Here is a 26,728-nt window from a genome sequence, read left to right as displayed (position 1 = left end):
CATAAGCAGCTCATGCAGCTCACCGTCAGAAAAATAGACAATCCAACCAAAATATGGGCAGGAGACCTAAACAGACATTCCTCCAAAGACATACAGATTGCCAATAAACACATGAAAAAAAATATTCAGCATAGGTCATTATTAGAGATATGAACATCAAAACTACAGTGAGGTATCACCTCACACCGATCAGAATGGCAATCATCAAAATCTACAAACAATAATTGCTGGAAAGGATGTGGAGAAAAGGAAAACCTCTTGCACAGCTGGTGACAGCATGAATTGATATAGCCACTATGGAGAACAGTATGCAGATTTCTTTAAAAACTGGGGAAAAAACAACCTAGTGGATGCATGGATGCTAAGTCGCTTCAGTTGTGTCTGACTCTCTGTGACCCTATGAACTGTAGTCCACCAGATCCCTCTGTCCATGGGATTCACCAGACAAGAACACTGGAACAGGTTACTATGTCCTCCTCAGGGTATCTCCCAGACCCAGGGATTGAACCTACATCTATGTCTCCTGCATTGGCAGGCAGGCAGGTTCTTTACCACTGACTCAGCAATCCAATGACTGGGAATGTACCCTGGGAAAACCATAATTGAAAAGACACGGGGGCGGCCCTAAGATGGTGGAGGAATAGGACAGGGAGACCATTTTCTCCCCCACAAATTCATCAAAAGATCATTTGAATGCTGAGCAACTTCCACAAAGTTGCTGAATGCCTCAGGCCTGAATGCCCTGAGGACAATCTGAAGGAGCTAACTGTGAGATAGCAATCCAAACTGCAGGATAGTTCAAGAACAAAAGGAGAGAGAGAGAGAGAACTTTCCCATAAGAAAGCTCTAACCTAAGGCACAGTTTGGCTGGCTCACAGAACAAAGGATTAAGCAAAAACCAAAGGAGAGCTAGCTGGCTGCGGCCTAGCCCACCCCCCCCCACCCCCCGCCTGAGTTAGTTTATAATTTTTGTGATTGATTTTTTTTTGTATTTTTAGCTTTGTAGTTTTGAGAATCTAACTTCTACTCTTGATTTTTAATTTTTGCTTCTTTGTATGTATTATCAATTTTGTACCTTTAAGAATCTAATTTTCTGTACCCATTTTTACTTTGGGGTGTGATTACTGGCTTGATTGCTCTCTCCCCTTTTGACTCTCTCTTTTCTCCCCCTTATAGAGATAGGTCACCTCTATCTCCTCCTTCCCCCTTCTCTTCTCTACTTAACTCTGTGACTCTCTCTGAGTGTTCTGAGCTGTGGAGAACATTTAGGGTACTGATTACTTGCTAGACTGGTCTCTCCCCTTTTGATTGCCCCTATTCTCCTCCTGGTCACCTCCATCTCCCTTCTCCCTCTTCTATTCTCTTTGTAACTCCGTGAACCTCTCTGGGTGTTCCAGACTGTGGAGAGCACATAGGAAGTTGATTACTGGCTAGATTGCTCTCTCCCCTTTTGATTTCCCCTCTTCTCCTCCTGGTCACCTCTATATCCCTCTTCCCTCCTCTTCTCCATGTAACTCTGTGAACCTCTCTGGGTATCCCTCACTGTGGAGAATCTTTTCACCATTAACCTAGATGTTTTATCGTCAGTGCTGTATGGATGGAGAAGTCTTGAGGTTACTGTAAGAATAAGACTGAAAGCCAGAGGCAGGAGGCTTAAATTCAAACTTGAGAACACCAGAGAATGCCTGACTCCAGGGAACATTAATCGAGCTCATCCAAAAGCCTCCATACCTACACTGAAACCAAGCTCCACCCAAGAGCCAACAAGTTCCAGAGCAAGATATAACATGCTAATTCCCAGCAATGCAGGAACATAGCCCTAAGCATTAAAATACAGGCTGCCCAAAGTCACACCAAATCAATAGACAGCTCAAAACTCACTACTGGACACTTCACTTCACTCCAGAGAGAAGAGATCCAGGTCCACCCACCAGAACACTGACACAAGCTTCCCCAACCAGGAAACCTTGACAAGCCACTAGTCCAACCCCACCCACAGGGAGCAACCTCCACAATAAAAAGGAACCACAAACTTCCAGCATACAGAAAGGCCACCCCAAACATAACAATGTAAACAAAATGAAAAGGCAGAGAAATATTCAGCAGGTAAAGGAATGTGATAAATGCCCACCAAACCAAACAAAAGAAGAGGAGATAGAGAGTCTACCTGAAAAAGAATTCAGAATAATAATAGTAAAGATGATCCAAAATCTTGAAAACAAAATGGGGTTACAGCTAAATAGACTAGAGACAGGGATTGAGTAGATGCAAGAAATGTTTAACAAGGACCTAGAAGAAATTTTAAAAAGTCAATCAATAATGAATAACACAATAACTGAGATCAAAAGCCCTCTGGAGGAAACCTACAGTAGAAAAATGGAGGCAGAAGATAGGATAAGTGAGGTAGAAGATAGAAATAGAAATGGTGGAAATAAATGAAGCAGAGAAGAAAAAAGAAAAAGGAAGTAAAAGAAATGAGGGCAACCTCAGAGACCTCTGGGACAATGTTAAATGCCCCAGCTTTTGAATCATAGAAATCCCAGAAGAAGAATACAGAAAGAAAGGCCATGAGAAAATCGTTGAGGAGATAATAGTTGAAAACATCCTTAAAATGGGGAAGGAAAGAACCACCCAAGTCCAAGAAACCAAAGGGTCCCAAACAGGATAAACCCAAGGTGAAACACCCCAAGACACATATTAATCAAATTAACAAAGATCAAACACAAAGAGAAAATATTAACAGCAACAAGGGAAAAGCAACAAATAACACACAATGGGATCCCCATAACGATAACTGCTGATTTTTCAACAGAAACTCTTCAGGCCAGAAGGGAATGGCAGGACATACTTGAGGATGAAAGAGAAAAACCTACAACTTAGATTATTATAGATTATTATACTTAGATTATTATACTCAGCAAGGAACTCATTTAAATATGAAGGAGAAATCAAAAGCTTTACTGACAAGCAAAAGCTGAGAGAATTCAGCACCACCAAACCAGCTCTTCAACAAATGCTAAAGGATCTTCTCTAGGTAGGAAACACAGAAAAGGTTTATAAACTCGAATCCAGAACAATAAAGTAAATGACAACGAGATCATATTTATCAATAATTACCCTAAATGTAAATGGATTGAATGCCCCAACCAAAAGACAAAGACTGGCTGAATGGATACAAAAACAAGACCCCTATATATGCTGTCTACAAGAGACCCATCTTAAAACAAGGGACACATACAGACTGAAAGTGAAGGGCTGGGAAAAGATATTTCAAGCAAATAGACACCAAAAGAAAGCAGGAGTAGCATTGCTCATATCAGATAAAATAGACTTTGAAATAAAGGCCATGAAAAGAGACAGAGAAGGACACTACATAATGATCAAAGGATCAATCCAAGAAGATATAACAATTATAAATATATATGCACCCAACATAGGAGCACTGCAGTGTGTAAGGCCAACGCTAACAAGCATGAAAGGGCAAATTAACAGTAACACAGTAATAGTGGAAGACTTTAATACCCCACTCACACCTATGGATAGATCAACTAAACAGAAAATTAGCAAGGAAACACAAACTTTAAATGATACAATGGACCAGTTAGACCTAATTAATATCTATTGGTCATTTCACCCCAAAAGAATGAATTTCACCTTTTTCTCAAGTGCACACGGAACATTCTTCAGTATAGATCACATCCTGGGCCATAAATATAGCCTTGGTAAATATTTTTTAAAAAATTGAAATCATTTCAAGTATCATTTCTGATCAAAATGTGGTAAGATTAGATGTCAACTACAGGGGAAAAAAAACTATTAAAAATACAAACACATAGAGACTAAACAACACACTTCTGAATAACCAACAAATCACAGAAGAAATCAAAATAGAAATCAAAATATGCATAGAAATCAATGAAAATGAAAACAGGACAACCCAAAACCTATGTGATTCAGTAAAAGCAGTGCTAAGGGGAAGGTTCATAGCAATACAAGCTTACCTCAAGAAACAAGATAAAAATCAAATAAATAATCTAACTTTACACCTAAAGCAAATAGAAAAAGAAGAAATGAAGAACCCCAGGGTTAGTAGAAGGAAAAATCATAAAAATTAATGCAGAAATAAATGAAAAAGAAACAAAAACTATATAAAAAATCAACAAAACTAAAAGCTGGTTCTTTGAGAAGATAAATAAAATAAACCATTAGCCAGACTCATCAAGAAAAAAAGGAAAAGAATCAAATCAACAAAATTAGAAATGAAAATGGAGAAATTACAACAGACAACACAGAAATACAAAGGATCATAATAGACTACTACCAGCAACTATATGCCAATAAAATGAACAACTTGGAAGAAATAGATGCATTCTTAGAAAAGTGTAACCTTCCAAAATTGTGCCAGGAAGAAATAAAAAATCAAAACAGATCCATCACAAGCATGGAAATTGAAAGTGTAAAAAATCCAACAAACAAAGGATAAGGACCAGACAGCTTCACAGGTGAATTCTACCAACAATTTAGAGAAGAGCTATCACCTATCCTAGTCAAACTTTTCCAGAAAATTGCAGAGGAAAGCTAACTTTCAAACTCATTCTATGAGGCCACCATCACCGTAATACCAAAACCAGACAAAATACCACAAAAAAAGGAAAACTACAGGCCAATATCACTGATGAACATAGATGCAAAATCCTTAACAAAATTCTAGCAAACAGAATCCAACAACATATTAAAAAGATCATACATCATGACCAAGTGGGCTTTATCCCAGGGATATAAGGATTCTTCAATATTTGCAAATCAATCAAAGTGATACACCACATTAACAAATTGAAAGATAAAAACCATATGATTATCTCAATAGATGCAAAGAATGCCTTTGTCAAAATTCAACATCCATTTATGATAAAAGTCCTCCAGAAAGCAAGCATAGAAGGAACATACCTCAACATAATAAAAGTCATATATGATAAACCCACAGCAAACATTTTCCTCAATGGTGAAAAACTGAAAGCATTTCCCATAAAGTCAGGAACAAGACAAGGGTGCCCACACTCACGACTACTATTCAACATAGCTTTGGAAGTTTTAGCCACAACTATCAGAGAAGAAAAAGAAATAAAAGGAATCCAGATTGGAAAAGAAGTAAAACTCTCATCATTTGCTAATAACATGATCCTCTACACAGAAAACCATAAAGACACCACCAGAAAATTACTAGAGCTAATCAATGAATATAGTAAATTTGTAGGATATAAAATTAATACACAAATCCCTTGCATTCCTATATGCCAAGAGAAAACAGAAAGAGAAATTAAGGAAACAATTCCATTCACCATTGAGACAAAATGAATAAAATACTTATGAATAAATCTACCTAAAGAAACAAAAGAGCTATATATAGAAAACTATAAAACAATGATGAAGGAAATCAAAGATGACAAAAATAGATGGAGAACTATAGCATGTCATTGGATCAGAAGAATCCGTTTAGTGAAAATGAGTTTACTACCCAAAGTAATCAATAGATTCAATGCAATCCCTATCACACTACCAATGGTATTTTTCAGAGAACTAAAATATATAATTTCACAATTTGTATGGAAATATAGAAACCTCGAATAGCCAAAGGAATCTTGAGAAAGAAGAATGGAACTGATGGAATCAACCTACCTGACTTCAGTCTCTACTACAAAGCTACAGTCATTAAGACAGTATGATACTGACCCAAAGACAGAAATATAGATCAGTGGAACAAAATAGAAAGCCCAGAGATAAATCCACACACCTATCGACACCTTATCTTTGACAAAGGAGGCAAGAATATACAAAAGAGAAAAGACAATCTCTTTAACAAGTGGTGCTGGGAAAACTGGTTAACAACCTGTAAAAGAATGAAGTGAGAACACTTTCTAACACCATACACAAAAATAAACTCAAAATAGATGAAAGATCTAAAGGCAAGGACAGAAACTATAAAACTCCTAGAGGAAAACTTAGGCAAAACACTCTCTGACATAAATCACAGCAGGATCCTCTATGACCCACCTCTCAGAGTAATGGAAATAAAACTAAAAATAAACAAACAGGACCTAATTAAACTCAAAAGCTCTTGTACAACAAAGGAAACTCTAAGCAAGGTAAAAAGACAGCCTTCAGAATGGGAGAAAATTACAGCAAATGAAGCAGCTGACAAAGAATTCATCTAAAACATATACAAGTAGCTCATGGAGCTCAATTTCTGAAAAATATGTGACACAATCAAAACATGTGCCAAAAAACTAAACAGACATTTCTCCAAAGAGGACATACAGATGGCTAACAAATACATGAAAAGATGCTCAACATCACTTATTATCTGAGAAATGCAAATCAAAACCACCATGAGGTACCATCACACGCCAATCAGAATAGCAGCTATCAAAAAATCTACAAACAATAAATGCTGGAGAGGGTGCAGAGAAAAGGGAAACCACTTACACTGTTGGTGGGATTGCAAACTAGTACAGCCACTATGGAGAAAAATGTGGAGATTCCTTAAAAATCTCAAAATAGATCTGCCATATGACCCAGCAATCCCACTGCTCGGCATACCCACCAAGGAAACCAGAATTGAAAGAGACACGTGTACCCCAAAGTTCATCGCAACATTGTTTACAATAGCTAAGACATGGAAGCAACCTAGATGTAATCGGCAGATGAATGGAAGTTGTGATACATATACACACGGAATATAACTGCTATTAAAAAGATAGGACTTTTTAAAAAAATAAGAAGCATATATAGAGATAAGGAGAAAGTCCCTGTGCGTGTGCTTGGAATGATACATGCTCAAAAAGGCCAAATTATTAAATTTTCACCTGAGCCTTATCCTCTTCACAGAGATTTCCTAAAGCAACCTAAACTACAAAAATGAGGAGGGAGTTCTAGATGGCAGGTTGGCAGGATGCAAAGCTCACCCTGCTTCAGGAAACACATCAAATTACAACTATATATAGGGAAACTCTTGCTGAAATTCATCTGGGCAAGAACAGACAGCTGTTCTATAATGAAGGGTATAAAGATTGATCATATGGAATCTTCCCGTAAAGGGAGAGAAGCGATGTGGTTGGGACCTATACGTCTCACCTGGGGCAGAGAAGAGGAAAGACATATCATAGGCTGGGGAATCCTCCTGGAGGAGCAAGGATTTGGGGCCAGAGTTTAGGAACACCTGCCCTGGGGTTTAACAACAGGAAATAAGCCTCCTTTCTGGCTTGAAAACCAGTGGAGATTTACCTGAATGCTGCAAGTAACTGACACCCTGCTCTTGAAGAGCATGTGCCAGACCTGCTCACTCCCAATCACAGCATGGAGGCAGCAGATTGAAAACTGCCTGGGACTCTGGCCAGCTGGCAAGGACCACCCCAACATCCCCTCTACCCAGCCCTAACTGAGCTCCTGCCCCAGCCTCTCATGCTCCTGTGGTTGCCGCCCACTAAACGGGAGGATCCCATAGCTAACAAGCGTGTGCACACTTGGAGGGATGGGAGGTGACTTGGACACTGAGGCTGCAACTGAGCCACTGTCAACTCATATGTCTCTGCAGGCACTCCAGGAGGAATGAAGTTGGGTCCAGGGGAGAGAATACTGTCACCAGAGTGCACATCATTTTCCATATTGGGAGGGGGAAAATTCAGTTCTGTGCTGTGACACCAACCCCTCCACCATGACTCAGTCAGTAATCAAGGCAAGCACACTGGGGGGAAAAGTGGGGGGAAAAGTCACTAACAAGTCACCACCCAAGGCATGCACACTGGGGGAAAATTGGCAAAAAGTCACTAACAAGTCACTCACCACACTGGGGGAAAAAGTTGCTAACAAAGGCATGCACACTGGGGAAAAACCAGAATAGAAATAGAGACCCAATCTCTCAGGCCTTGGTCCTCTCCCAAATACTGACTGCCATCAAATGCAGGAGAAACTCAGTTTCTCAAGTTTCCTGTACCACCTCCTTAATCTACAGCTCTGGACCTGATAGGGTAGTGACAGCCATTGAGAACTGGAGAAGCCCTTGCTCACTCCTGGCTCGGCTCTGGCTCTTGTCCCACCAACTCCATCCTACATCCCACCAATACAGTGGCTGCCATCACAGTCCAGGAGAAGACACAGTCCATGCTCACTTCAGATCCAATTCTCCCAGCAAAGCCACTGAACATTCACAGACTGCATAGGGACATTTCCACACAAGAAACCACCCTCAAGCATGGGATAGGTAATCAGTTTACCTAATGTCATGGAGACATAGAAAATTCAGCAAAATGAGATGTTAGAAGAATTTGTTTTAAACAAAAAAACAACAAAAACCTCAATAAAAACTTAACAGAAAGGAGATAAATAATTTACCTGATAGAGTTCAAAGCAATAGCAACGAGAATTCTAACTAAAGTAGGAAAAGGAACAGATGAACACCATGAAAATTTTAACAAGGAACTATAAAATATAGTTTAAAATCATAACTGAAGTATATAATAACTGAAATGAAAAATACACTGGAGAATTAGCAGTAGATTAGAGATAAAGAGCAATGCCTAAGTGGACATGAAAGAGAGAATAATGGAAATTTCCCAGTTAAAATAGCAGAAAAAATGCAAATAAAATTTAAAAGTATGAATAGTTTAAGGGACCTCCGTGACAACATCAAGTTTACTAACATTTGTATTCTAGTGGACCCAGCAACAGAAAAGAGCAAGAGAGTGGTGGGGAAAAAAAAAAGTATTTAATGAAATTATGGCTAAACACTCAGTGAACCTGAAGAAGGAAACCAATATCTAGGTTTGGGAAGTAGAGACTTTTAAATAAGATGAACCCAAAGAGAACCATTGGTTAATCCATATCATATTTAAAATGGCAAAATTTAAGATCACAGTAGAATATTAAAGGTAGCAATATAAAGATAAGGAATTTCATATGAGAGAATCCACATACATCTATTATAAGCTGATTATTCTGAAGAAACTTTGTAGACCAGAGGAAGTAGCATAATACATTTGAAGTGCTGAAAGTAAAAAAACTACAACCTAAGATACTCTTTGAAACCAAGCTATCATTCAGAATTGAAGAAGAAATAAAGAGCGTCACCAACAAGCAAAACCTAGAAGCGTTCATCAGTATTAAACCAACCATATAAGAAATAATAAAATGCCTTCTTTGTTGAAAAAGAAAAGACTGAAAGAATATTAAGAAATATAGGAAGAGAGAATTTCACAGGTAAAGACAAATATATGGTAGACTGTTGATCAACCACTTAAGTAAGCGAGTGGAATGGTTAAAAATGAAAATTGTGAGATCATGTCAAGATATCAAAGCAACCTAAGTGCCCATCAAAAACTGAGTTTATGAAAAAGATGTGGTATATGTGCACGATGGAGTGCTGTGCTGTGCTTCTTTGCTCAGTCGTGTCCGACTCTTTGCGACCCAGGGACTGTAGCCCGCCAGGCTCCTCTGTCCATGGGGATTCTCAAGGCAAGAATACCAGAGTGGATTGCCACGCCCTCCTCCAGGAGATCTTCCCAACCCAGGGATCACTCCAGGTCTCCCACATCGCATGTGGGTTCTGTACCATCTGAGCCACCAGGGAAGTCCAAGAATACTGGAGTGGGTAGCCTATCCTTTCTCCAGGCAATCTTCCTAACCCAGAAATCGGACTGGGGTCTCTTTCATTACAGGCAGGTTCTTTACCAGCTGAACAACAGAGAAATGTAAATGAAAATAACAGTGAGATTATCACCTCACACCTGTTGGAATGGCTATCATGAATAATAACACAAATAACAAAAATTGGCAAGGATGTGGAGAAAAGGAAACCTTAATACAATTCTGGGAATACAAACGAGTGCAACTGTGGAAAAAGTTACAGAGGTTCTTAAAAAACTAAACATAAAACTTATGGAGGATCCAACAACTGGTATATATCTGAAGGAAACAAAAATAGTAATATGAAAAAATACATGAAAAGATTGTTCATAGCAGCATTATTTTAATAGCATAGATGTGGCAGCCACCTAAGTGTCCATCAACAAAAGAATTTATACATGTATACACATATACAATTAATGGCTGAGTAATATATATATATATATATATATATATATATATATATATATATGTATATATATTCAGTTCAGTTCAGTTCAGTCACTCAGTCGTGTCCAACTCTGCAGCCCCATGAACTGCAGCATGCCAGGCTTCCCTGTCCATCACCACTCCCAGAGTCCACCCAAACCCATGTCCATTGAGTCAGTGATGTCATCCAACCATCTCATCCTCTGTCGTCCCCTTCTCCTCCTGCCCTCAATCTTTCCCAGCATCAGAGTCTTTTCAAATGAGTCAGCTCTTCAAGTCAGGTGGCCAAAGTATTGGAGTTTCAACTTCAACATCAGTCCTTCCAATGAACACCCAGGACTGATCTCCTTTAGGATGGACTGGTTGGATCTCCTTGCAGTCCAAGGGACTCTCAAGAGTCTTCTCCAACACCACAGGTCAAAAGCATCAATTCTTTGGTGCTCAGCTTTCTTTATAGTCCAACTCTCGCATCCATACATGACCACTGGAAAAACCATAGCCTTGACTAGACAGACCTTTGTTGGCAAAGTAATGTCTATGCTTTTTAATATGCTGTCTAGGTTGGTCATAACTTTCCTTCCAAGGAGTAAGCATCTTTTAATTTCATGACTGTTGTCACCATCTGCAGTGATTTGGGAGCCCAGAAAAATAAAGTCAGCCACTGTTTCCCCTGTTTCCCCATCTATTTTCCAGGAAGTGATGGGACCAGATGCCATGATCTTAGTTTTCTGAATGTTGAGCTTTAAGCCAACTTTTTTACTCTTCTCTTTCACTTCCATCAAGAGGTTTTTGGTACTTCTTCACTTTCTGCCATAAGGGTGGTGTCATCTGCATATCTGAGGTTATTGATATTTCTCTCAGAAATCTTGATTCCAACATGTGCTTCCTCTAGCCCAGCATTTCTCATAATGTACTCTGCACATAAGTTAAATAAGTAGGATGACAATATACAGCCTTGATGTACTCCTTTTCCTATTTGGAAACAGTCTGTTGTTCCATGTCCAGTTCTAGCTGTTGCTTCCTGACCTGCATATAGGTTTCTCGAGAAGCAGGTCAGGTGGTCTGTTATTCCCATCTCTTGAAGAATTTTCCACAGTTTATTGTGATCCACACAGTCAAAGGCTTTGGCGTAGTCAACAAAGCAGAAATAGATGCTTTTCTGGAACACTCTTGCTTTTTTGATGATCCAGTGAATGTTGGCAATTTGATTTTGGTTCCTCTGCCTTTTCTAAAACCAACTTGAACATCTGGAAGCTCATGGTTCCCATATTGATGAAGCCTGGCTTGGAGAATTTTGAGCATTACTTTACTAGCATGTGAGATGAGTACAATTGTGCGGTAGTTTGAGCATTCTTTGGCGTTGCCTTTCTTAGGGATTGGAATGAAAACCGACCTTTTCCAGTCCTGTGGCCACTGCTGACTTTTCCAAATTTGCTGACATATTGAGTGCAGCACTATCATAGCATCATCATTTAGGATTTGAAATAGCTCAACAGGAATTCCATCACCTCCACTAGCTTTGTTCGTAGTGATGCTTCCTAAGGCCCACTTGACTTCACATTCCAGGATGTGTGACTCTAGGTGAGTGATCACACCATCATGATTATCTGGGTCATGAAGATTTTTTTTGTACAGTTCTTCTGTGTATTCTTGCCACCTCTTCTTAATAACTTCTGCTTCTTAGGTCCCTACCATTTCTGTCCTTTATTGAGCCCATCTTTGCATGAAAATTTCCCTTGGTATCTCTAATTTTCTTGAAGAGATCTCTAGTCTTTCCCATTCTATTGTTTTCCTCTATTTCTTTGCATTGGTCACTGAGGAGGGCTTTCTTATCTCTCCTTGCTATTCTTTGAAACTCTGTATTCAAATGAGTATATCTTTCCTTTTTCCCTTTGCTTTTCACTTCCCTTCTTTTCACAGCTATTTGTAAGGCCTCCTTAGACAGTCGTTTTGTTTTCTTGCATTTCTTTTTCTTGCGATGATCTTGATTCCTGTCCCTTGTACAATGTCACGAACCTCTGTCCATAGTTATCAGGCACTCTGTCTATCAGATCTAGTCTGTTTAATCTATTTCTCACTTCCACTGTATAGTCATAAGGGATGTGATTTAGGTCATACTTGAATGGGCTAGTGGTTTTTTCCACTTTTTTCAATTTCAGTCTGAATTAGGCAATAAGGGGTTCATGATCTGAGCCACAGTCAGCTCCCGGTCTTGTTTTTGCTGACTGTATAGAGCTTCTCCATCTTTGGCTGCAAAGAATAAAATCAATCTGATTTTGGTGTCAACTATCTGGTGATGTCCATGTGTAGAGTCTTCTCTTGTGTTGTTGGAAGAGGGTGTTTGCTACAACCAGTGAATTCTCTTGGCAGAAGTCTATTAGCCTTTGCCCTGCTTCATCCTGTACTCCAAGGCCAAATTTGCCTGTTACTCCAGGTGTTTCTTGACTTCCTACTTTTGCATTCCAGTCCCCTATAATGAAAAGGACATCTTTTTTTTGGTGTTAATATAAATATTAGTCAGGAAAAAATAAAGTTCTGCTGTTTGCAATTATGTAGTTGACCATAGAGAATAGTATGTTCAGTGAAATAATGCAAAGATCAATGCTATATGTTATGTTATATGTGAAATATTAAAAAAAAGAAAGAAAGAAAAGTGAATATTACAGAAAAAACATTTTCACAGATGTAGCGACAAAACTCGAGGTTACCAGTGAGGAAAGGGAGGGGGTGAAGGGAAATATAGGAGTAGGGGATTAAAAGATACATAACAGTATGTATAAAATGAGTAAACAACAAGGGTATATTATATAGATGGAGAATATAGTCAGTATTTTCATAAAAATTTAAATGAGGTATAATCTAAAAAAATATTGAATCACTATATTTTACACCTGAAACTAACATGATATTGTAAATCTCTTGGTCCTTTATTGGACGGGAACCTGGTGATCTAGAGTCAACGATGAGAGAGTGAAAGAAGGAAAGAGGCTAATATTCCCTGGGTTACACAGTCGGCTTCCATGCTCCAGGGAATCATCAAGAAATAGAGAGATAGAGAGAGAGACAGAAAGAGAAAGAGAGCAAAGAAAGAAAGACCCGGGGACCAAAGCTCTGATGGAGTAAAGGTGTTCTAATCAACATGGTGTGGGCATATACTGTCTTACAAGGTAGATATTCTCATGCAAAGATAAAGATTAAAATTCTAGACTTAGAAAACACAAGGCAATTCCTACTAAAGAGAGAAGAGGGCACTTATCACCATAATGAGAAACTAACAAAGGAAATGCCTGGATTCCTCAGCCCCAGGAAAGGCGTGCCTCTCCTCTTAATTACTGAATATTCAGGAATTAATAAGGACCAAAGGATTCCTGACAGATCCAGAACAGCACACAGGAAGCCTCCTGTTAAATGCTTGCTAACATAAATCAATTATATTTGAAGAGAAAGCTCTTTCTTTGCCTTCTGTTAACTTGATTGTAATGTGCCTTGTGGTGGATTTCTTTCGGATTATCTTATTTGGGATGTTATGTTTTTGTTTCCTACTTCTGGATGTCCAGTTGCTTGCATAGACTTGAGGATTTTTTCAGCCAGATTTTATTTGAGAAATCTTTTAGATCATCACTCACATTTTCTCCTGTGGTGATCCATGGAATGCCTATGCATCTTGTGTGATATTAACACTTCCTATAAATCTTAGACTTTTGACACAACTTTTCATTCTTTTTTCTTTTTGCTCCAATTACTAAATTATTTCAGATATCCTTTTTCCAAACTCTATAATTCTTTTTTACATGTGTTTAGTCTGCTATTTTGACCTTCTAGTGAATTTTTCAGTTCAATTATTGTATTTTGGCTTCAGTATTTCTGTTTGGTACTCTTCAAAGAATAAAATTGCCACTTTGTTAATGTATTGTTCTTTAACTACCTTGAGCATCTTTATGATAGCTAAATTCTCAGTCAGGTAAATCATGTATCTCCACTTCAGTAGGGCCAATTTTAGGATCACTTTCTTGGAAAGAGCCTTTTTTTTTTTTTTTTTTTTTAATGTAATTACACTTTTCTTCATTTTTCCTTGTTTTTCTGCACTCATGTCTGCATATAGACAAAATAGCAAACTATTTTAATTCTCATGACCTGCCCTTGTAAAGGAGCTGACCCTCTCAATAAACTTGGCTAGAAAAAGCAGACCTCTCAATCTTGTGGTAGTATAACCCACTTTGCTTTCAGTAGCTCCAGGCCTCTGGAGAATGTCAGGATCCCATAGACCCTTAACAGGAGATTCGTCAGTTCCTCGGGCAGCTCCCAGATCAGTTGGGTCATTGGTTGAACAGTGTACCTTTTGCTTTGCCAAGGAGAAACTGTAGGAAAACTATTTTCTACTACTAGCTGTGTTAAGTTAATGTGGGGTAGGTGGCTATCGTGAGTTTTAGCCCAAATTGCTGTCTCTCTTCTCTCTCACCTCAGGCAGCTAAACTATGCCATATCCCATATCCCTTCAGCTTTCTCACACAGGCTATACAGAGGCCAGTCTTCTGAATGGCCTTTAGAAAAGTTGGGGCTTTGGATGTTTTGTGCATCTCTTTCTCTCCAGGGAGAACCTGGGAACTGGAGAATTTTGTCCCAATCACATAGTTCTGGATCACCATAGGTATATGGCAAGATGTACCTTACATTTTCTTAACAGCTTCAACATAATTGGTATCATGCTGGAACTATGTGCAACATCCTTTTAACTAAGTTTTGGGTTTCTTACAGAGGGAATCTGTACAAAATTTGTTTTGAGTCAGTGTGTTCATGCAAGGAAGGAGATTCTAGGGCTTGCTCTTCTGCCATCTTGCTGATGAGAAATGGTCATTAATTTTGGCTGTTCCTTGGAGGATAAGCAATCCCTATAGCAGAGGAAAAGCTTAAGTTAAATATTGAGTCTATAAGAAACTAAAGACAGATTGTATATACAATCCCCTTAGTTCCCTATTACACATAGAAACTGTTCCCTAGGGAATAGATGGAACAAGATGCTGCCATATCTATATCTGAGTATGTTATATCATTACACTCACATTAAAACCTCTGTAACTTCCTATGTGGTCAAAGTGATAATAATAACAACTATTTATTTCTTTCTGCTGCTGGATAGGACTGAAATTGTAATCAAAACTATAACCTCTAATTCTGAAAGAATTCTAGGGCATATAAAAAATTAATTACAGATGATGATTTCTTAAAATCAATGAACCAAATCCTCAGAAACTGAAATTGCCCTTCCAGGACTATGGGGTAAAAACAAGAAGCAAGCCCTGGGGTATTCTGCCTTAAGAGGGTGAGTTTCTGAATTTCATTTCTATTCATGTTTTCCTGGTTCGAGAGGGAGACTGAGAACCTAAGGTATGACAGTTCATTTCCTATTTGTGCAGTCCTGAGATTCAACTGAATCTTGCAGAGAAATCTGTTTGAGGGAAGAGTAGGGAATGTTCAGAATCATTTACAGACACAAGAGATGCAGTTTCTTAGTAAGTTTCTTCTCCATGGATGGAACACTTTTTCTTCTACTTTTATAACTTTTGCTCTGTGGTATATGGAAGGACTGAGACTGAAATTGAAACTCCAATACTTTGGCCATCTGATGTGAAGAACTGACTCACTGAAAAAGATCCTGATGCTTGGAAAGATTGAAGGTGGAGAAGGTGAAGACAGAGTATGAGATGGTTGGGTAGCATCACCGAATTGATGGACTTGAGTTTGAGTAGGTTCCGGGAGTTGGTGGTGGACAGGGAGGCTTGGCATGCTGCAGTCCATGGAGTCACAAAGAGTTAGACATGACTGAGCGACTGAACAGATATGGAGTAACTAAAACTGTCCTAGACATTAGTTCCTCTTACCTTGTTTGTTTGTTTTTTTAAATAAATTGGAAGCAATATTCTTTGTTCCTACCCTGTATAGTCTTATGCGCACTAGAGGCAAAAACCAGGCTTTTGGGGTTGCTGCCAAAAGAAGAGGAGAGGTGAGGAGAGGATCCAAGTGAATGAAATAATGGTGAGATGAGAGAAGGGAAAGTGTCCTCGTTCACACTTCTTTTCCATTGTTGTTCAGTTGCTCAGTCATTTCTGACTCTTTGCAACCCTATGGACTGTAGCCTTCCTGATTCCTCTGTCCATAGGATTCTCCAGGCAAGAACAGTGGAGTGGGTTGCCATTTCCTTCTCCAGGGGATCTTCCTGACCCATGGGTCAAACCTGCCTCTTCTGTGTCTTGCAGATTGATTCTTTACCCCTGAGCCACCATTATTCCTTTGGATAAAAGGCTACATTTTGGTGCTTTACAAAGCATCAAATATGCTTTGTGTGCTTTACAAATGCTTTAGTTTGTAAAGCATTTATAATGGAAATTTATGTCACTCGTTTCCATGGTAATGATAAGTAAAATCTATGGGTCCAGTTTGGGCTATTCACAATCATTCCTAGTGCATACATCTCTTTATGTGAGGAGATGTGAGAAATACTCTTTTTCCTCTATGTAACCCTTCTCCCCTGTTTTCACAGATCACCTTAGAGAAGAATGGCTCCAGGGAATGACTCTTTCATGACTCAGTTCATTTTAGTGGGATTAACAGACCAGTCAGTTCTTCAACTCCCCCTGTTTCTCCTGTTTCTAGTAATGTATATGGTCACCGTGATGGGAAATTTGAGCTTGATCATTCTAATTGGGCTGAGTTCACACCTGCACACCCCTATGTACTTTTTCCTGTTTAATTTGTCCTTAATAGATCTCTGTTATTCTTCTGTTTTTACACCTAAAATGCTGATAAACATCATATCAAAGAAGAAGATTATCTCCTACATAGGGTGCATGATTCAGCTTTACTTCTTCACTTTTTTTTGGTATTTCTGAATGCTATGTACTGACATCAATGGCCTATGACCGCTATGTGGCCATCTGTAGCCCACTCGTGTATAATGCTGCCATGTCCCCTAAAGTGTGTTCCAGCCTTATGCTCATTTCCTACTTGATGGCCTTTTTGGATGCCGTGACCCTTATTGGAGGCATGTTGAGACTGACCTTCTGTGATACAAACACTATCAACCATTATTTGTGTGACACCTACCCTCTGCTGCAGCTCTCCTGCACGAGTACCTACATCCTTGAGCTGGAAATTATCATCGTGTCAGGAATCAACATCATTCTTCCCAGTCTCACCATCTTTGTCTCTTATGGCCTCATCCTCTCCAACATCCTCCACATCAGCTCCACAGAGGGCAGGTCTAAAGCCTTCAGCACCTGCAGTTCCCACATCATTGCTGTTTCTCTGTTCTTTGGATCTAGTGCATTTGTGTATCTCAAACCATCTTCTATGCCCATGAATAAGGGAAAATTCTCTTCTGTCTTTTACACCAATGTGGTTCCCATGATGAATCCCTTAATTTACAGCTTAAGGAACAAAGATGTTAAACTTGCTCTGAGAAAAGTCCTGAGGATGCTGAAATTTTGATCAGAGACATTATCTGTCTGTGCATATAGTTTTAGAAGAAGGAGATTCTGTGTGTTTATTTAAATATTTATAGTTAGAATCTTATTTCTCTCTGTTTTAAATAACATGACTTAAATAATATTTGAGCCTTCCCCCAATAATTTATCTCTGGTTTTTCTGTCTGTTACTTCATTTTCCCGAATCATTTGCATGAGATCTCCTGCAGTTTTCCTTCTTACTAGTAATTTTAAATTAAACATGCAGTATCTCTGTTATTTTTATTATCATTTCATACTTTCAGTTTTCACTGAAAAGGAAAATGATCCCAAGTGATCAAATTTGAGACCCCTCTGATATAATGACAGACCAGTGATGAAAATCAGCTAGATAAGACTAAAGTAACATTGTTTCACTGGAGTTGTGCTTATCTGCCACTTGCTGTTAGAAACATGCATAAGATATTCTGTTTCTACCCCCATCTTTCCATTCTCTGACCTGGAAGACTATGTCTCCTTTAAATGTCAGAGATTTAAGTTTTCGTAAAGGCTTTATCTGTAATTTATTTTGTATCTGGTAAATATTTTACATCAAACTTCTTTGGGCTGGGATTTTCTCTTTACCTTTACACAATGAACTCAGCAGATCATCTAAATATATTTATTTCATTGATGGTAAAATGAACCTCTGAATGGTTAATTATTAAATGTCACAGGTTCATAAAGAAAAAAATCTAGACTAAACTGTTAACCTTCTAATCTCAAGTCTGCTACTTCTGTAGCCTACTTCCATCTACTTCATTCTATTCTATTTGTTTCATTATGATCATTAATGAGAAAATATTTTTAATTTGAAGCTTAACTGTTGTTTATTCCAGGGGATGTATAAATTTCTCTCATGGTGCATGGTGCTTTTTTATTGTTTGTTTGCTTGTTTAGGCAAACAGTTTCATGGGTTTCTTTGGGTGGGAAAGGAAGGTCTTTTGGACTAGTATACTGGTGAGATGGGGCTTCCCAGGTGGCACTATCATAAAGAAACTGACTGCCAATGCAGGAAACGTAAGAGATGTGGGTTTGATCACTGGGTCTGGAAGATCCCCTGAAGGAGGGCAAAGCAACCCCTTCCAGTATTCCTGCATGGAGAAGCCCATGGTCCGAGGAGCCTGGAAGACTACAGTCCATAGGGTCACAAAGAGTCAGACACAACTAAATGATTTAGCACACATTGGTGAAGTGATTGACTCATATAGGAAGTGTTTTTGTATGTGTCTAAAATTAAGAAAACTGAATTTCAGGTGTTTGAAAATGCTTATTATTATTATTAAGAAAACAGGACGTGGCAAAGAAAGGAGTCCAGAATCACATCATCAAAACAGACCTCTACAAGACACATAGCCAGAAAATAAGAGGTCGCTGTGTGGGAAGTGGTCATAAGACTAAGGAAACAGATTTTATTCTGACATTGTATTCTTCTATGCAGGACTGTATATGTATTTCATGTGTATATGAATTCTTATATATTTCACTGTATATGCATTTATATGAATATAAATCTTTGACAAAGCTATAATGTACATGATTTTACAGTAGTAGGGCATTGGGAAAGGATGGTGAAAAGGGTGTGTCACATTTGGAATCAGGGAGAAAGAGGGCAGCTACAGGTGATAAAATAGTTAAGAACATTTGAAATGCAAGTTAGGAAGAAGTAATTTAGAGAGTAAAATGATGGATTTGAAAGCTCCTACCTATGACCCTGTTCTCATTTCTGTAAGGCCCTAGAAATATTATTGAGCTCAGAGTGTTTCTCTAAATAGGCTATCAGCTTATTTGATTTTTGACAGTTTTTTATGGAGCTTCATATGCTATTTCCATATAGATTTTAAATTACTCAACCTCAAAGTGCAACTGGTAGTATAATGACATCTTGAAAGAAATACTTGGTGGATACATATATTTTTACACCGTCTATACTGGAAAAGATGTTGCATTCTTATTTTTTAAAGGCAAAAATGCAACCTATAAAATCCTCCATGTGACGCGTCACGGGTTAATGTAAATATTTTCCGTGGATGTCAGGCATGAACATGTCTAGGAGAGGCTTCGACAAAGTTTATGGAACCCAGGGTCGGTTAGTAGGGCCTTTCCCCTCCAATATCTAGTGTCTGTGCTGTGATTACTGATTTCTGCTTCTGAACCATATGTGCAAACACAGGGGGAAAAACCACTGTTGTTGTGTCTCCCCACCATGGCTATAGTCCACTCCTGATCCAGCTGAAGTGACTTCCAGGGAATTTAAAGCCCTGTACCCTTTTCCCCTCCCATCATGTTTTTCTTTTTGGGGCCACACTAAAGACTAGGACTTTTGTAAAGTAAGAAGCATATAGAGAGATAATGGAAGGTCTCCATGTATGCATCTGGAATGATATAGGCTCAAAAAGACCAGAAAAGAATTTAAATTTTTCACTTAAACCTAATCCTCTGCACAGAGATAACCTAAAACAATCTAAACTACAAAAATGAGAAGGGAGTTCTTAGATGGCATGTTGGCAGGATGCTAAGTTCACCCCTCCTCAGGAGTACATCACGTTACAACTACATATAGAGAAACTCTCACTGAAATCCATGTGGGCAAGAGCAGAAGAGCTGTTCTACAATGAAGGTTATAAAGAATAATACATATGGAGTCTTCCAGGAAGGGGAGAGAAGTGATATGGTTGGGACCTATATGTCTCACCTGGGGCAGAGAAGAGGAAGGGGATATTACAAGCTGGGGAATCCTCCTGGAAGAACAAGGATTTGGGGCCAGAGTTTAGGAACACCTGACCTAGGGTATAACAACAGGAAATAAGGCCCCTTTCTGACTTGAAAACCAGTGGAGATTTACTTGAATGCTGCAAGTAACTGAGACCCTGCTCTTGAAGAGCATGTGCCAGACCTGCTCACTCCCAATCACAGCATGGAGGCAATGGATTGAAAACTGCCTGGGACTCTGGCCAGCTGGCAAGGACCACCCCAGCATCCCCTCTACCCAGCCCTAACTGAGCTCCTGCCCCAGCCTCTCATGCTCCTGCGGTTGCTGCCCACTAAAGGGGAGGATGGATTCCATTGTTAACAAAAGTGTGCAGCCTTAGAGGGATGGGAGGTGACTTGGACACTGAGGCTGCAACTGAGCCACTGTCAGCTCATGTCTCTGCAGGCACTCCAGGAGTGAAGTTAGGTCCAGGGGAGAGAACACTGCAGCAGAGTGCACATTCCTGTCCATATTGGGAGGGTGCAGGGTCAGTTCTGTGCTGTGGCACCAACCCCTCACCACTGCCCAGCCACTAACTGAGGTGATGTTGTTGATATTTAGTTGTTAAATCATGTCAGACTCTTTTGTGACCCCATGGACTGTAACCCACAAGGCTCCTCTGTTCATGGGATTGCCCAGCCAAGAATACTGAAGTCAGTTGCCATTTCCTGCTCCAGAGGACCTTCCTGACCTAGATGTCAAACCTGGATCTCCTGCTTGCCTGTTAGATTTTTTTACCACTGAGCCACCAAGGAATACTTTTGCATACTAGGGAAAAAGCAAAACAAGCACAGAGCCAAGAAAACAACACAGCCCCAAGCTCACGGCCTAGAATAATTCAGAAACTGCCATCATATACAGGAGAAACCCACTTTCTCAACACTCTTGTTCCAGCTCCTCCAGCCACATGCCTACCCCTGATAAGGTGGTGAAAGCCATTGAGAACTGAGAAGCCCTTGCTGACACCTGGCTCTGGCTCTGGTCCCACCAACTCCAGCCTTACATCCCACCAATGTAGTGGCTGCCATCACACCCCAGGGGAAGACACGGTCCATGCTCACTTCAGATCCAGTCTCCCACCAAAGCCATTGAACATACACAGAATTCATAGGGCCACTCCAATACAAGAAACCACTTTCAAGGACTGGAATATGTATATGCTTTACCTAAAGTCAGAGAGACAGAAAAAGTTAAGAAAATTAAGAAGTTGTAAGAACTTGTTTCAGATGAAAGAACAAGAGCAACTAAAACCTTGATTAAAACCCTAATGAAAAGTAGATAACTAATTTACCTGATAAAGAATTCAAAGTGATAGTAATAAGAATGCTAATGAAACTGGGGGAAATAATAGATGAACAGCATGAGTATTTTAACAAGGAACTAGGGGGAAAAGATCATTATAGGTCAAGTATACAATAACTGTAGTGAAGAAAACACTAGAGGGAATTAGCAGCATTTTAGTGATAAAGAAGAATGCTTAAGTGATATAGATGATAGAATAATGGAAACCACACAATGAAAATAGCAAAAAAGAACAACAGATTTTAAAGAATATGAGTAGTTTAATGGACCTTTGTGACAACATCAAGCTTATTAGCATTCGTGTTCTAGTGGAACCAGCAGAAAAAAAGAGAAAATGTAAAAGATGTACTTAATGAAATTTTGGCTAAACACTTGAAGGAAACAGCTATCCAGGTTTGGGAATTACAGAGAGTCTCAAACAAGGTGAACCCAAAGCAAAATACACTGCGGCATATCATAGTTAAAGTGGCAAAAATTAAAGATCAAAATAGAATTTTAAAGGCAGCAGTAGGGAAACAAAGAATCTCATTGGAGGAAACCCACATAAGTTTATTATAAGCTGATTTTTCTGATGGACTTCTGCAGGTCAGAAGGGAGTAGTACAATATATTTAAACCACTGAAGGGGGAAAAATAAAACACTGCAGCCTAGGATACTCTTCCAAGCAAGTCTATCATTCAGAATTGAAGTAAAAATAAAGAGCATATCCAACAAGCAAAAACTAAAAGGGCTCACAAATACTAAAGCAACAATAGAGAAAATGTTAAAAAGTCTTCTTTGTTGAAAAAAGACTACAAGAAGAATAGGAAATTAGAGGAAGGGAAAATTCTATTGGTAAAGGTAAGTATATAGTAAAGGCTGTGGGTCAACCACTTTAAGCTAATATAGTGGTTAAAAATGAATATTATAAAATCAGGCCAAGACATGAAAGCAACCTAAATGTCCATCAAGGGCCAAATGGATAAAGAGGTGATAAAAACACACAATGGGATATGGCTCAGCTGTTAAAAAGAATTAAGTTTTGCCATTAGCAATAAATGAATGGATTTGGAGGATATTATACTAAATGAAATAAGTCACTGAGAAAGACAAACACTAAATGATATCACTTATATCTGAAATCTAAAAGATACAACAAGCTAGTAAATATAAAAACGAATCAGACTCACAGATATAGCAAACAAACTAATGGTTACCAATGAAGAATTAGAAGAGCGAGAGGCAAGAAAAGAGTAGGGAACTAAGAGATATATATACTATGTATAAAGCAAATAAGTTATAAGGACATACTGTACACACAGGGACTATAACCAATATTGTATAATAAATAGAAAAGAAATATAACCTTTAAAATTTGAATAACTCTGTTGTACACCTGAAACATATAATATTGTAGATAGATATAAACCTCTGTAAAAAGGTGAAAGTTATAAATTCAGCCATAACTACAACAAATGGAATAGACATGAAAGTGTAAAATACAACATATAACACAAAATGTGGGGGAAGCAAATAAAACTGTAAATATACTAGAATTTGCTTGAACTTACATTACTAGCAGTTTAAAATGAGTGTCTATAAGTATAAGTCAACATATATGAAACTGGTGGTAACCATAATAAACAGTAGATATTATAAAAACTAGAGAGAAAGGAGCACAAACATAAAACTACAGAAATCATCAAACTACAGTGGAAGAGAACAATAGAAAAGGACAGAGCAGACATTCAGAAACATCCAGAAAACAAATAACAAAAGATAGTAACTAGATACATATTTACATGTAAATAGACTAAATGTTCCAATAAGAAGACATAGGGTGGCTAAATGGATTAAAAACAAAACAAACAAACAAAGTACCATCTAACATATGCTGCCTACAAGAGATTCACTTCGGATCTAAAGAGACACACAGAATAAAGCGAGGGATAGTAAAAGATAATCAAGTCAAGAGGAATAGAATAAAGAGGGGGTTTCTAAATAAACTCATATAAAACAAAGTAGTCATTACAACTAAGTCAATAGTAAAAGACAAAAGAAGGACATTAAAAGGATCAATGCAGAAGAAAATATGATGTTCAGAAATGTATATGAACCTAATATGCTTATGTACTAAATATGCTTCAGTCGTGTCTGACTTTTTGCGACCTCATGGACTGTAGCCAGCCAGTCTCCTCTGTCCGTGGGATTCTCCAGGCAAGAATTCTGATTTGGGTAGCCATTTCCAGGGCTTCCCAGGTGGCTCAGAGGTTAAAGAATCTGCCTGCAATGTGGGAGACCTGGGTTCAATCCCTGGGTCAAGAAAACCCCCTGGAAAAGGAAATGGCAACCCACTCCAGTATTCTTGCCTGGAGAAACCCATGGATGGAGGAGCCTGCTGGGCTACAGTCCACCGGGTCACAAACAGTCGGACACGACTGAGCGAATTCACTTCACTTCCCTTCTATCGGGGATCTTCTCAATCCAGGAATTGAACCCGGGTCTCCTGCATCGTGGGTAGATTCTTTATCTTTACATATGAAATCTGTTCTGAAATAACCATTTCCCTCTATATCAGAACTAGAATAGTGCAAAAAACTAAGGTTTGTGAGTACCTTCACCATTTTTGGTTTGTGAACCAGAGGTTGAGTTTGTAGTGAGACTGTATCTCAGCCTGTTCTATCCACCTCAGTGTGACTTTTTTCTCACCTTACAATGTGAAGAAGGTGCTCAGCTAGTTTTCAGAGGTCAATTTGTTGTACAGCAAGAAACTAACACAACATTGTAAAGCAATTACACTATAATAAAAGTTAACTAAAAAAATGAAACCTGTTAGGCACCATCTACATCTAGACTAATAAGATCCAATTTAAATATAATTCAAGTCCCACATGTGATTTCAAACTTTCTGCTAGCTGAATTAAAAAGATAAAAGAGAAAGATGTGACATTAATTATAATAATGTTTCCTGTAACTCGATAAAGCCAAAATATTATCACTTCAACATACAACCAATATAAAAATTAAGATACTTTTGTCATTTATTGTACTAAGCCTTCAAAATGTTCTCAGAACAGCCCAGATCCATGTGATACTAATCTTTTTAATTAAAAATACTTGATCTCTATTTAGATTTCATAAAATTTACAGTATAAGAGATATATTCCCATATTAAGCTGTGTCAAACATGTGCTCAGGGTATCTGTAGTTCTGGCGAGTGGGGATTGCTCTCAAGTTGTGGTTCGTGAGCTCGGTAGTTGCCACACTCGGGCTCTAGAGCATGGGCTTCAGTAGTTGTGGCCCAAGGGTTCAGTAGTTGTGGCAAATGGAATCAGTTGTCCCAGGACGTGTGGCATCTTCCCTTACCAGGGATTGTACCCATGTCCTCTGCATTGGCAGGTGACTTCTTTACTACTGGACTACCAGGGAAGTTCAAAGGCCATACATTTTCTGTCACTTAAAAATAAAATATCTTATTTAGCTAAATAGTAACTTTTTCATATTTTTACGGTTTTATTGAGATAAAATTGACTGTATATGTTTAGTGAAAGTGAAAGTCACTCAGTCGTGTCTGACCCTTTGTGGACCCATGGACTGTAGAGCCCATAGAATTCTCCAGGCCAGAATGCTAGAGTGGGTAGTCTTTCCCTTCTCCAGTGGATCTTCCCAACCCAGGGATCAATCCCAGATCTCCCGCATTGCAGGCAGATTCTTTACCAGCTGAGCCACCAGGGAAGCCCAAGAATACTGGAGTGGGTAGCTTATCGTTTCTCCAGTGGATCTTGCTGATCTAGGAATTGAACTGGGGTCTCCTGTTTTGCAGGAAGATCCTCTACCAACTGAGCTATCAGGAAAGCCCAGTTTTAGGGACCATGGTTCAAGGTGGTGACATGGGAGGATCCTGAACTCACCTCCTCCCATGAATGCAGTAAATCTACAGCTACATATGAAGCAGTCACCTCTGAAAACTAGCTGAGCACCTTCTTCACATTGTAAGGTGAGAAAAAAGTCACACTGAGGTGGATAGAACAGGCTGAGATACAGTCTCACTACAAACTCAACCTCTGGTTCACAAACCAAAAATGGTGAAGGTACTCACAAACCTTAGTTTTTTGCACTATTCTAGTTCTGATATAGAGGGAAATGTTTCAGAACTGTTAAAATTATAAGAAATCTGTCTCCTGAAGATCCAGTGTTCCTTTTCTCCTTCAATAAGATTTATTACCTAGACTGTGTAGAGAATTTATGGATTAGGAAATCTCAGAGGGAACATTTTTCCTATAAGTGAGTCATTGACAGGCCAATTTCTTGTAATTCCCTGGTACCTCATCTGGTAAAGAATCCACCTGGAATGCAGGAGACCTCAGTTCAATTCCTGGGTCAGAAAGATCCCCTGGAGGAGGGATAAGCAATCCACTTCATATTCTTGGGCTTCCCTTGTGGCGCAGATGGTAAAGAATCCATCTGCAATGAAGGACACATGGGTTCAATCCCTGGACTGAGAAGATCCCCTGGAGGTGTGCATGGCAACCCACTTCAGTATCCTTGCCTGGAGAATCCCCAAGGACAGAGGAATCTGGTGGGTCACAGTCCATGGGGCCACAAAGAGTTGGACAAGACTGAGCAACTAAGCATAGCACCAGCACTGATTTGCTAGGACTCATTTCTGAATCCTATTGTCCAGAAGTACTCTTATGCCAAGCTTAAATATCTCTGGCTTCATGCATAAACTGGTTGAAAGACTCTCTTAACAAGTTTCTGAATTTCTTATGTATTTGCTACATAAATTGTTTTGCATCAGTTGTTTTTGTAGGAAAAAAGAGACTAGGGCTTCCTCTTCATTTCTCTAATCTAAATGAACAGAAAATGGGAGTTTTGGCTCTTCTTTGGGGAATGGAAAATCCCTAAGTGAAGTGAAAACTTGAGTAAACTATAGAATCTCTAAGGTACTAAGGACAGATTAAGGTACAGAATGCAAATGCAATCCCCCTGGTCCCTATTATACGTAGACTGTTTCCCTGGGGAAGAGACTGAGCAAACTTCTGCCACATTTATAACTGAGTGCATTATAGCATTACACTCACATTAA

General features: G+C 38.9%; 1 pseudogene; it reads left to right on the top strand.

Annotated features, from left to right (window-relative positions):
- Positions 1-16,685: 16,685 nt before the first annotated feature.
- On the top strand, positions 16,686-17,592 carry LOC136168991 (olfactory receptor 8B3-like; annotated as a pseudogene).
- Positions 17,593-26,728: the final 9,136 nt, after the last annotated feature.

Source organism: Muntiacus reevesi, chromosome 5 (assembly GCF_963930625.1).
Source record: "Muntiacus reevesi chromosome 5, mMunRee1.1, whole genome shotgun sequence".
Taxonomy (NCBI): domain Eukaryota; kingdom Metazoa; phylum Chordata; class Mammalia; order Artiodactyla; family Cervidae; genus Muntiacus; species Muntiacus reevesi.
Note: the sequence above shows the minus strand (reverse complement) of the source record. Positions and strands in the feature narration are given on the sequence as shown.